Source organism: Tachypleus tridentatus, chromosome 11 (assembly GCF_004210375.1).
Source record: "Tachypleus tridentatus isolate NWPU-2018 chromosome 11, ASM421037v1, whole genome shotgun sequence".
Lineage (NCBI taxonomy): Eukaryota > Metazoa > Arthropoda > Merostomata > Xiphosura > Limulidae > Tachypleus > Tachypleus tridentatus.
Window position 1 is genome coordinate 38,997,547 of NC_134835.1, and position 12,153 is coordinate 39,009,699.

General features: G+C 36.0%; 1 protein-coding gene across 2 annotated transcripts in view; it reads left to right on the forward strand.

Annotated features, from left to right (window-relative positions):
• The first annotated feature begins 2,813 nt into the window (after positions 1-2,813).
• The window catches only part of cert (ceramide transfer protein), a 41,957-nt gene continuing 32,617 nt past the window's right edge, over positions 2,814-12,153 (forward strand). Inside the window, exon 1 of one of the 2 annotated variants that reach the window (XM_076466860.1) lies at positions 2,814-2,966. The gene's annotated coding sequence lies outside the window, so the exon portion shown is untranslated. Of the gene's footprint in view, positions 2,967-9,880; positions 9,945-12,153 lie in introns of those variants that run through there. The other variant, XM_076466861.1, reaches the window with a different exon arrangement.

Consider the following 12,153-nt stretch of genomic DNA (forward strand, 5'->3'; position numbering starts at 1 on the left):
ATTATAGCAGCAAAGGGGGGACCAACTCCATATTAATGTCCATGGTTTGGGAATGAGATGTTCAACAAGCACATATGTGTGTGATGGTCGGATGTCTACATACTTTAGGTCATACAGTGTATATAGTTGCTTTATCAATCTTTATGTATCGATTGATAAAGCGTGCTATTGATCATATCTATTGTATTCAAAATGACTGGTACAATTACTTGGTTATGTCAATAATCTAGATAAATAAACTAATTAAAAATGCATTACGATTAAAGAGGTTTCACTCTATATAGAAAAAGATAAATATATTGAAAACTATACAAAACGAATATTTTTAAACATAGATAGTAACACATTTGTGTGCCTCCTCAGGATAATAAATTAATCATTGTTTTGAGTACTCCAAATTTCGGCATTTATCGTGCAATAACGATGAGAAAAAGTCATGGGCATTCACAGTATATTGAAAGTCAATGTCTAGAACAAATGTTTTTCTGGAACCATACAATTCTTACCAACAGTCTTTCACCCTTATTGACTAGTTCTTCATTTTGATAGTAAGTCTTTTAAATCGTGAAAAACGCCTTTAGTTAGAGAAGAAGGACTGTTGGAACGTAAGAACATAAGAGTTCAGAAAAGCACAGAAAAATTATGACGTTAGGAAGAAAATAGAAACTCTGTAATAATTTTTTTTTTGGACACGGGACCGAAAGTTTTCCCTATTGCTAACTGTGTATTCTCAAATAAAACTGATTTTTCTTAAGAGTGGCCCGCCATGTCCAGGTGATTAAGGCATTCGACTCGTAATCCGAGGGTCGCGGATTCGAATCCCTTTCGCAACAAACATGCTTTTAGCTGTGGGGGCGTTATAAAGCGATAGTCAATCCCACTGAATAGTTGGTAAAAGTGTAGCCCAAGAGTGGCGGTGGGTGATGATGAGTGGCTGCGTTCCCTTTATTCTTACACTGCTAAATTAGGGACGGCTAGCACAGATAACCCTTGTGTAGCTTTGCGCGATATTCAAAACAAAGCAAACCCATCTTTAAGAGTGTCAAGTTAAATCCTGCAGAATAATAGAATATTTGATCAGAAAAAATATTGCAAAGTTATACCAAATTATCTGAACCTGACCGAGTTTGTAAAAGAAAGAGACTGAACACAATGTAAAATACACAGTAAAAACAATCTTTAATACCGAAAATAGCGTATCAAAGTTAAACAAAAGCACTAAACGAAAGACAGTACTTTTACTAATTCTTCAATGATTCCTTCTTCACATAAATTTTGTGCAACACGGTATTTCTTGCATGACAAAGGGCGTCTGCTCGAAACGGATAAGTATTTTAATTATACATGTTAATTTATGTTTTATTAGATTTTATTCAAACAGCATCTCTAGATAGCTAACTCTGTAAAGTCTTCTCACAACTTATTAAGAGATTTACTGAGAATTAATTAACTAGAAAGCCGAGATGAGTGAGAGTTAAGATATCTGCATACTATCAGACAGTCCCCCGCTTGTACAGCGGTAAATCTACGGATTTACAACGCTAAAATCACAGGTTCGATTCCCCTCGGTGAATTCAGTAGATGGCCAGATGTAGCTTTGTTTTAAGAAAACACACAAATATACTATCACATAACTTTAAAATCTATACTACAAATTAATATCAACCTTATATGAAATGAATGTCAATAATATACATCTCAGCCAAACATCTATATCGATATACGTGTTCTTCTATAAATAGTAATCTATGCTTTATCATTCGCAGACACCTCCAATAAACTTTTGTGTATCTGGGTTGATCAAATGAGTTTTCAAGAATCGCTTGTGTAGAATTAGAAGAATTTTAGGACGCTCATTCCCGTATTATTTCAATATATTGTGTAAAAACCTTTGTATGTGTATATGAATATTTAAGGTAAAAGCAAAGAACCTAGGTTATAAAATATTTTAGATAAACTGACTGAAAAAAAAGGCATGGCATATTTTGGTTAATTAGATTTCTCCATCACGGTCTTTTCATTTGTAAGTGGATTGGTTTGTTCGAATCGAATTTATACAATTCAATATTTATATAAAGGCTAGCTTTAAAATTATTTTAGTTTAGTTCAGAGGATGTTGTTGTTCTTTGTTACTAAGCACAAAGCTTCACAAAGGGCTATTTATGCACTGCACACTACGTGTATTGAAACTCTGTTTCCAGCAGTACAAGTCTGCAGACATATTGCTGTGCCACTGTGGGGCTAGTTTAGACAATATGTGTTGTTCTTTCTGATAGCAAAAATAACATCATCTCTCTGCTGTGTCTACCGAGGGAAATCGAACCCCTGATTTTATCATTGTAAATGCGAAGACTTACCGATGCCTCAGTGGGTGACGGCTGGTCTAGAGGATGGAATAACCAAAATGAACCAATTGATCCCATATTGTTCAAGATGTTATAGTGTATATTACATATTTCTCTTACGCTATATTTGTATTCTAAATTTGCTAATGTTAAGCACAAATCTATATAATGAGAATCGAAATCACAATTTAGCGTCGTAAATCTACATAATTGTTGGTGAGCCTCTGTGAAAAACCTATATTTGTAGAATTTACGACTGATACAGATAGCAGTAAAGTAAGTAAAGGTATTATAAAACAATTAAATAAACATAACTTTTCTGAATATCCCATTGTATAAAGATTATAGTTATAATGCTAATAAATAATTTTATTATTTTATTGAAAATAAGAAGTTATTCATATGGATAAATTAAAATCAACATTAATGTTCCAATTAAAATTCCAGAATGTTAATATTTTCCGACAGGTAGCACACATATTCATTCTTACGGGAGAGAGAAATATTCTATCATGATAATTGCAAATGGTAGAGGGAGTCGAAGTCATAAGACTAAGACTACGTATAATTTTTTGTTAGTTGTTCGGAGTTGAAGAAATATCATTCGAAAGGTTTTAAAAGGCAAGAAATTGAGTTAAATAAATATTATGTAGTAACTACCAACTAGGCATATTATAAAGCTCAGCAACACTTTGTTGGTCGAATATAAAAGTATGTTAGGCTTAAGACTGTCTATGAGTTAGTCTTAAGCTAAGGATTTAACATTTTTAAGTTTGTACAGATTTGATGTGTTTAGATATTAGCAGCGTTACCATTAGTTGTGTTTTACTCTGTCGTAACAGTAACATTGTAGCGGATGTACTTGAAGTCATTTTCATTACTAGAATTTGTAGTAATGCTAATAATACTGTTAGTATTACTAATTAGAATTAGAAAGTACAGTTAGTAATACCATTAGTTTTAATTTCTTTTAACACTTGTAGATGTGATACTGTGAGTATTACAAAACTGTGTTAATAATCGTTATCATAACTCTGGTTTGTAAATTATTTAAGTAAACTTGACAATAATTACACTTTAAATACTTAATGGTAAACATATTTTGTAATATTCTGCAATTAATGATATAAATAGTGTCGAGATTGCTACTTTGTTATATTACAGGCAGTCTTATGACCCCTAATGTTGAGTGAAAGAGCTTGTTAGTGTGGCTGATATGTTGTTGACGTATTAATATTAACTTGTATTTCTTTGCTTTATGAGTAAGTTCTTAAAACTACTTAGTAGTTTTCTCCTTTTATGCTTGGCTTTTTGTAGGAAGAAGAAGAGCAGCTTGTTGGTTCACCAGTTCATGTGAATGGTAGTAATATTAATCCAAATAATAATGATAATTGATGTTGAAAACTAAACATAATTATGATTTGTAAATTACTTAAATTTATAGTAAGTACACTTCACTTGCTTAATTTATTCAATTAATATAAGTTCATGTAATCCATTATTTTTAGATATCCCACAAAACTTTGAGTTCTAATATTGGGCAGACAAAAAGCATTGTTGGCACTTTATATGGCAAATATAATGTGATTTACGTCACGGGTATTTTGTTTTCACCCATAAGATTTCAGAACTACTAACTGGTGCTAGAATATAATAAAGCTTGTAATACCAGTATAAAATGCAGCTGTATGTTAGGATGTTTCTTATTTGTAATGATATATAAAATATATTTAGTTAGTTTAATTTAATAGGAGTTTGCCCAAAATGTAGATCCTAGTTAATAAATCTGCCTGTCAATTCTTTGCCCCTTGGTGTGGATTCCTGCACATGGTGAGGGGACCTCCAAAGGAAGGTTCTGTTCTTTCAGTTTACCTCCTCTGGGATCTAAACATCCACCCACATGTTTGCCATGCATGGTGACCTGTGAAGGGGAGGAGAGGATCCTGGTGGTTGAGGGGTCCAACCTTAACACACCATTTTGGCCTTGAATTCATGTAGATGGGTAGACTTGGGGTGGCCCTCTTCTTTGGTCAGTCTGCTGGACCTCTTGGGCTAGGGTCAAACAAGTACTAGTGTTGGATGTTCTCAACAGGTGTTGTGGACATTGTATCTGATGCTGGTGTTTGGGTATAGTGCCCATGAAACCCTAGCATTGCTGCAGTGTCCTTACTTGACATTGTAGTGCATCCCCTTATAGGGCTTCATGGTGGGTGGGCACCAAAATTTCTTTTTTTATTATAGATCCCCAAATAAAAGTTTAAATAAAATAGTGAAAAAAACGGTTCATAGATAAACGTTCACATCTAGAAGATTGTGAACAGCAATCTTCAACATCTGTAACACCTGTACCTCATTTTCTGATAATACATTCTCTTTCAGACACACCTTTAGGGCAAATGTCTCCCTTTTTCATTCAGGAGGAACTTGCTGGCTCTCCAAAGTCAGTAAAGAAGCTTTGATCTGGTGACGTATTGGTGGAAACATCCACATCTCAACACAATGAACTCCTCATGCATTCAAAGGCAATTGGGGATATACCTCTTGAGGTTACACCTCATGCTACTTTGAATTCATCATGAGGAGTTATTGTTGAGAGGGATTTGAAGAACATCCTAGAGTCAGAGATTCTTGCTGGTTTCTCCACACAAGGAGTTTCTGCAGTGAGGAGTATCTCCACTTGAATAGATGGAATTAGGATGTCAACCAATATCCTCATTCTGACATTTACATCACCTCTTGCACTTGGCACCATCAAGGCAGGTTATCTTAATTGCAAGGTACGACCATACATTCCACAGCCTCTCTGATGTTTCCAGTGTCAGCAGTGTGCTCATTGCAGTGGCGAGGACCATGATGCCTATGAGTGTGAAAGAGACCCTCACTGCATCAATGGCTCTTACCTGTAATACTTTCTACTTGCCCTAAACTGTTGGAGGAAAAAGAGGTACAGTGTTTGAAAATGATTCATAACATAACTTATCCTGAGGCTCGAAAGTTACTGTCCACCACTTCATCTCTGACGTATGCTGCTGCACTTCGTTTCACTACTACAGTGGGAGTGCAGACGGATCTCTTTGTACCTCCAAAAGAATCATTCTCAAAACAAAAGACTTTTGACTTCCATGGTTAAAAAAGTTGATGAATCAACGTCAACACTCATCTCTGTCCCTTGCATACATTTTAACAAATCCCAAGATTTATTTCCTTCAGTTCTGGGTACAGGCATTTCTTCGGATATACTTTCTTCTCCCACCCCAAGATGCAAAATGATCATTCATTCACATCCTCAGTCACTGGAATTTTCTTCCATCAGCAAAGACCTGTCCAATCAATACAGGTCCAAACAATAGACCTCCCTTGAATAAAGACAGTAAAGAAAACAGATGTGGTCATAGACAGAAGGGTTCTCCACTCAATTTGCCTACACATAAATAAAAACTGCCACCTTGATACAATGGAACTGTCCAGGTTTACATTCTAATCTGTATGACATCAAGACACTGATTGCTTCCTACCATTCTGTATGTCTTTCTTTACAGGAAACATTTCTAAAACCTGCTGACACAGTCACCTTTCAGCAGTTTTCTTTGTACAGAAATGACAGGCTGTTTGTTTGACGAGTGCATGGAGGGGTGGCACTGTTAGTTGATAAGCATGTGCCTACCCTGTCTTTGCCACTCGACACAGCCTTGGAGGCCATAACCATCTGTGTTTCCGTGGGTCATACTATCACTGTTTGTTCTTTCTACCTGTTGCCTGGAGAGACATATGATCAATCAGACCTTGATGCTCTCATTGAACAGTTGCCGTCTCCCTTTTTCATCCTGGGGGATTTTAATAGTCATCATACCCTCTGGAGAAGTGCTGATATTGATTGGAGGGGTTGCTCTGCAGAGCATGTGCTCACTGATCACAACCTTTCTCTTTTTAATACTGGTTCTTATACATATTTTCATGCACTTAGTCCTTTACTGCTATTGATTTTTCAGATTGCTCCCCTTCACTATTCTCCCATTTTCATGGAGGGTTGACAATCCATGAGGCAGTGATCATATTCCTATAATTTTGAGAGAGACTGGTTGTGGTTGATGCCACCCGACCCACGTGCCCTGGTGGAAGCTGGATCATGCAAACTGGCCCTCTTTCACTGCTTTTGCAGAACTTGATCCTGCCATCGTCTGTAAGCCATCAATAGACAACTGTGTGGCAGCAGTAACTGACTGTATCATACAAGCAGCTGCTCAGTGTATTCCTAAAACCTTGACACATTTTCCATTATATTCTCGTCCGTGGTAGAATTCTAAGCCTGGGAAGGATCCAAAGATTTCTTCAAACTACCGTCCAATTGCTTTGATGAGCTGTCTCTGTAAGACATTAGAGAGAATGGTTAATGCTCAACTTGTTTGGTTCCTTGAATCAAACAACCTTCTCTTGTCCATTTAGTGTGGGTTCTGATAACAACACTCCACCATAGACTGCCTGATTTGATTTGAAACATCAATTAGAGAAGTCTTTCTCAAACGATAACATCTTATATCAATGTTGTTTGACTTTGAGAAGCCTTATGATACTAGGTGAAGGTATGACATTTTGCGATACCTTTACTTACACAGGTTGCATGACCATTTGCCATTTTTATTAAAAATTTGTTAATGGACAGGAGATTCCAAGTTTGTGTGAGTTTGATACTTTCCCGTTCTTTTCTACAAGAACTTGGAGTCCCTCAGGGCTGTGTTTTGAGTGTCACACTTTTCAATATAAAGACTAATGCCAACACTGAATAACTCTCACACACTATTTGAAATGGGCTTTATGTCAACGATTTTCACATCTCGTGTCAGTTGTTGAATGTGGTATATTGAGCAGCAGTTACAGACTGCCCTCAATCATTTACCGAAGTGGACCACAGCAAATGGCTTTAACTTCTCTCTCTCTCTAAAACTGTTTGCATGAACTTTTGCTGCCAACAGAGTATTCACCCTGATCCTGAACTCTGTATCGGTGAAGTTGTCCTGCCTGTGGTCCTTGAGACAAGATCTTAGGACTTATGTTTGACTATAAGCTGACCTTTATACCACACATCAAGCAACTACAGGTCAAATGTACAAGAGCACTGAACATCCTCTGTGTCCTCTCTTCCACCACTTAGAAAGTGGATTATTTTCTATGCTGAAGATATATCGTGCTTTTATTCGATCGAAACTCAACTATGGATTACTGGTCTATGGCTCTACCAGACCCTCAGCCTTAAAGATGCTGGACCCCATTTATCATCAAGGACTTTGGCTCTGCACTGCAGCTTTCTGCACTTCCCTAGTTCAGAGCTTATACATAGTCTCATGAACCTTCCTTGCACTTCTGCCGTTTGCAATTGTTTTTATCGTATGCTTCAAAACTTCGTTCCTTACCAAAGTCTACCATCTGGGGTTGTGTTTTTTTCCTTGGTGGGCCATACTTTTTCAGAACAGATGATCTGCCATTGCTCCTTTTGGCCTTTGTATCTAGGCACAGTTGGATGAATTGGGTCTGTCCTTGGATAACATTGCTGTATCCACTGGTCAGCCCATCCCACCGTGACTTCATACAGTCCCCAAATATGACCTATCTTTAAGTCATCTGAGAAAAGCAGACACTCCCAATTGGAAGTATTGTTTGTTATTTTCTGAACATCTTTCAAACCATCTTTCCATTCCTATTTATACACATGGTTTGAAAACAGATGATTGTGTGGGCTCTGCCATGGTTTGTTGTGGTTCGGTGGTTGCATGCAGAATTTCCTCTAAAGTTTCTGTGTTCACTACTGAACTGTATACCATTTCTCTTGCCCTGGATCACATAGAAGTTAAGTGGTCCTCAAACTGCACTATTTATACTGACTTGCTTAGTTTTCTACTGGCCCTGGAATCGTTTCACGTTAGTTCACACCCTATTCTTGCTGATATTCAAAATCAACTGGCCCATTTCTCTTTAACATCTACTTCTATCCAGTTTTTCTGGATACCAGGCCACGTTGGTATTCACGGGAATGAGCTCACTGACACTGCAGCTAAATCTATCTGCTCTGGCATTATCATTGCTCTGCCTTCTTCATACACGGACTATGGTCTTGTATTCAAGGCTCGGCTCCATGTCAGCTGGCAGTCGACTGGAAGTGAGCAACGCAAAAACAAGCTTTTCCAAATAAAACCCTCTATTGGTCTTTGACTGTCTTGCTTCTGTAAGGATCTGAAAGAGGAAGTTCTAACTAGACTATGCATTGGTCACAGTTTTTTAACTTATTGTTTTCTTTTATCTGGAACTGATGCACCAGTGTGTAGTTTGTGTGACACTTACAGTAAGCTACATTTTAATTTCTTGCTGTCATTATGACTTTCAATAATTACAACATTTTAAACATGTTCTGTCTGTAACATTAGACAGTGTTATTGATGTGTCCACCTTGGTAATGTTTTTAGTTTTTTAAAGGCCATTAATCTTTTTAATACCATTTAAGTTTTTAATTTATACAAAAGACATTTTTTGATGTGATTCTTTTTTAAGAATTGAAGTCCATCTAGTTCGATTTGAAATTAGAAAATGGCCATAACATTAAATAACTCTGAACCAGGACTGGAAAGGCCAACTTTGGGTGACTGATAGTGGTTTTTGTGCTTACCTGTTAGTCTTCCTGGCGAGTTATGATAATTACAATTATGCTAGAGAAAGTCCTTTACAACTTTTATTACTTTAGTTTTTCTCTCAATGTTGTAGGCTAGATGTAAACATTAGTTTTAATGCTATTTATGTTTTTAAAACTTTTTGTTTTATATTAATATCCTTTTATTAATTTTACTAAATTTAATTTTATCTTTTTTATCGGACATTTGGCACAAATAGCCTAGCTGCTTTGTACTGTAAAACACCAACCAACCAACCAGTTCTTCATATTTATGTAATCCAGAGTCAGAACTCTAAACATGTACTGGGTGAACCTGAGTTGTTTTTGAACCTACTTGCTTGTTTACTTTTAGTATTCTTTAGAAACAGTATACAGTATGGTTGTGTGAATTGAGACAGAAAATTACTTCCTTAGATTATGGTAGCTACTAATGAATAAATATAATGTATGTTTGTTAGGAATGTGGACAGTACGTGTACAGAATTTCCACAGTATAAAAAATAGCTTTTATATGATAATCATGTTACACATTGTAAACAGTATATATTTTTATTATATTTTTGTTATTACAGAAGTCTTCTATGACTCAAGGCTGATAATTCTATCACTTGCTAAAATTATCAATTGAACAATTGTTACAAAATTATGAGTTATGTGTATATTAGTCATACATGATAATAAACATGATATTCTAATTAGCATCATGATCAAGAATTGTTAGATCCTTTAGTTACCAACTATACTACAAATGAAGCATCTCTGATGCTTAATATGTTACTAGAAAAATTCTTAAGCATATAATTTGCTAATGCTCTCAATTTCTAAATTTGGATAAATAATGGTACAAGTTTTATTCATCTAAGTAGTATTACTTTTTTAGAAGATTGAGCCAAAACACCATCAAGAAATATCAGAGTTTTAGATTTTGGATCAGAGAAATGGTGAATAAAATATTCATATCATTAATTTAGGAATAACTTGTTCTCACCCTACAGATAACTTGTGATTCTTAACCTGAGTTTGATTCTAATTGGTTAAAAATTGTGTAGAACATTTTAGTATACATGTTACAATCTTGATAAAAGTTACAGAACTGAAATATTGGTGATATTTTGTGTTAAAGAAAGATAAGGACTAAAATTTATTGTAATTGTGTTGAGAACATTTCTTTGGGAATGAAAAATACTAAAGTATTGTGCTCAACAGCTAATAAATATACTGGTTTTCAGAAAGTTGAAATGGAATGCTAAAACATGGATTATTATTGTATCTCAGGACAGCTGATATGGGTATTAAACACTTTTACTGATAAAGCAGAGAACGTTTCAACCTTCTTAGGTCATCTTTAGGTTAACTCTTTTTGTTAACCAGAAGATGACCTAAGAAGATTGAAATGTTATCTGTTTTGAAAAAAATCATTTTCCGTGTGAGTGATGCTTAATGTGTGATTACTATTTAAGTGTTATTAAATGGTTTATGCTAACAATAGAAAATATTTTGAGACTGTGATAAAAAGGTGTCATGAGAGGTCTATCTGGATAATGTATAATTTCTAAAATGAACAAATGGAATAATGAATATTGAACTGTGCATAATGCTGCCCAATTGAAAGAATGAGATACCCTAGCTGAACTTGGAGAGCATGTAGAAAGGCTTTTCCATCTGTTTATCTCATATCTCTCCATATTAGAATCACAGGAATTTTTACAGTTTGCTTTGCTGTGTTTCTTTTACTCCTACTCTGGCATGGGCAATTGGTTCTGATTAATTTCGACAATTCCACTGTTATCAGCTGTATCACCAAGCAAAGAGAACCAAGTTCAGGTCTGTGTTTTCAAACACTGGATCTTCTATATTAGACAAACAACCAAGACTGGACGATCCCGGCCTGTCATGTTCCTTGAGTTATGTATCTTGTGGCTGATTGCTTATCTTTTCCAAACCTGGTTCTTACTATGAAATAGTTCCCTTTTCAGGTATTGCGGTGGTGTGTTCTCAGCTGGGAACACCACATGTAGATGTGTTTGCCACTCACTGGAATACCATTTTCCCTTTCTTTTGCTCTCCAGTTTCACACTTGTTAGCTCTGGGGGTGGATGCATTCAGTGGCTTGCCCTTTGATCAGTTTCTTCTTCAGAGTCATTTCCCCTATCTAGATAATTTCTTGTGTTCAGGTAGTTGCTTCATAGTGGCTGACTCAGGAATGGTTATCTCTTCTTTTGCTTTTACTGAAGCAACAGCCTCTGCCCATACCTCTATCCTGGTCATTACTTTGACAACTGTGATTAGATGTATTTTTATCCTGATGGCATCAAACTCAATCTTCATGCATGGATTTTGTCCTAGTACCTTGTCTCACCTCAAGGACTAGCCCCTTGTATAGTATGTTTTCTTGCACATACCCTTCAATCTTCTTCCTTGTGTGTGTTTCAGAGGCATTGGTCTTCCTTTATACTTTAGTCCATTCATTTTGGCTTCTGCCCATCATATCCTTGTTTCTCATCTGTCCCAATTTTTCACCTGATTGTTTGATTAGGGTCTGTCTGTATCATGTTTTGCTAGTTATTGGGCTGCCCTGTTGAACATTCTCTGTTTCCAGAAAGACTTCTCTTCCTTGATTATTTCCCTCCTTTTCCATTGCTTTCATCTGGCCCATGCATAACATTTTCCTTTATTCTGCCAAATTAGGATTTCTATGTTGTTCTTCATACCCTATACATTTCTGCATTTGAACCCATTGTAATGTATTTCTTGTACCATCTTTCCCTAAAGACCTATTTCTTTCTCCTTCTGGTATGCAGTCATAGTTATTTCAATATTTTAGTGGTTCATGTTTCTTGCATCCTTTACTATTCATTTTGTTGTCCTCTATCTGGATTGGGTATTTAGCCTTTTCTACTATTTCCTTACTTTCCATTTCCTACCTGTACACCCATTTGGATCTTGAACAACTACCTCATTTAGTTTGTTCCCTGTGATGTTATGTGGCTCGTTCTGTTTCCTTTCGGGGTTTTTGTACCGATCTGTTTGTTCCATTTAATTTTTCTGTTTCCTGTGATCTATCATTTATTTCTCTTACTGGTTGGTTACATCAACTCGTATGACTGGCATATTCTGACTTGTCCATGGAAGGTCACCGTCCGCATAGTG